This window comes from Hevea brasiliensis, chromosome 11 (assembly GCF_030052815.1).
Source record: "Hevea brasiliensis isolate MT/VB/25A 57/8 chromosome 11, ASM3005281v1, whole genome shotgun sequence".
Taxonomy (NCBI): Eukaryota; Viridiplantae; Streptophyta; class Magnoliopsida; order Malpighiales; family Euphorbiaceae; genus Hevea; species Hevea brasiliensis.
The window spans coordinates 71,141,233-71,141,980 of record NC_079503.1 but is presented as its reverse complement, the minus strand read 5'-3'; the positions used below and the strand labels follow the sequence as shown (position 1 = coordinate 71,141,980).

The 748-nt window shown below is 41.3% G+C and overlaps 1 non-coding gene across 1 annotated transcript; it reads left to right on the top strand.

Moving 5' to 3' along the window:
• Positions 1–398: 398 nt before the first annotated feature.
• On the top strand, positions 399–505 carry LOC131170888 (small nucleolar RNA R71). The gene has a single exon (XR_009141653.1). It is a non-coding gene; the product is annotated as a small nucleolar RNA R71 (small nucleolar RNA).
• The last annotated feature ends 243 nt before the right edge of the window (positions 506–748 follow it).

The window sequence follows — 748 nt, the reverse complement described above, 5'->3', positions numbered from 1 at the left end:
TGGTTGAAGTTTTCTCCATTATTCACATAGTTCATCTATTCTAAGGAGGGTTCATTGAAATTGCTGTATTATGAGCTCATGTATCATTCTCCATAGCTGTCTTCAGGTTGACTGTTTGCACCAACTACGTTGGCTTGCATTCTTTTGAGTTTCCTCGTGAGCTGATCAAATTGAGCATTTATCATGCTTAGGGATCTACTTCTAGTACCCCTGTAGTTTTCCTTGCATTTTCTCTTTCATTTGACCACTCATAATTATGGTATGCAACCCTTTCTAGAAGTTCAAGTGCTTGTGGCACTGTTTTCTCCATTAGATCACCCTTTGCAGCTGAATCAACTATGCTCCTTGTAGAGGGTAGTAATCCATTATAGAAATTTTGCACTAACAACCAATCTTCTATGCCATGGTGTGGACATTCTCTTTGCAGGTCTTTATATCTTTTCCATGCGTCATAGAGTGATTCTCCTTCCTTTTGTCTAAAGGAGTTGAGCTCAAGCCTCAGTTTTACAGTCTTTGCAGGTGGAAAATACCTTGCTAGAAAAGCTTGAGAGAGGTTCTCCCAAGTAGTGAACGTTCCAGCTGGTTGAGAAAGTAACCACTTCCTTGCTCTGTCCCGAAGGGAGAATGGGAATGCTCTGAGTCTTATTGCTTGATCAGACACTCCATTCATTTTGAATGTATCACATAGGGCAAGAAAGCATTGGAGGTGATAGTGTGGGTCTTCTGTGGGTGAACCTGCAAACTGGGT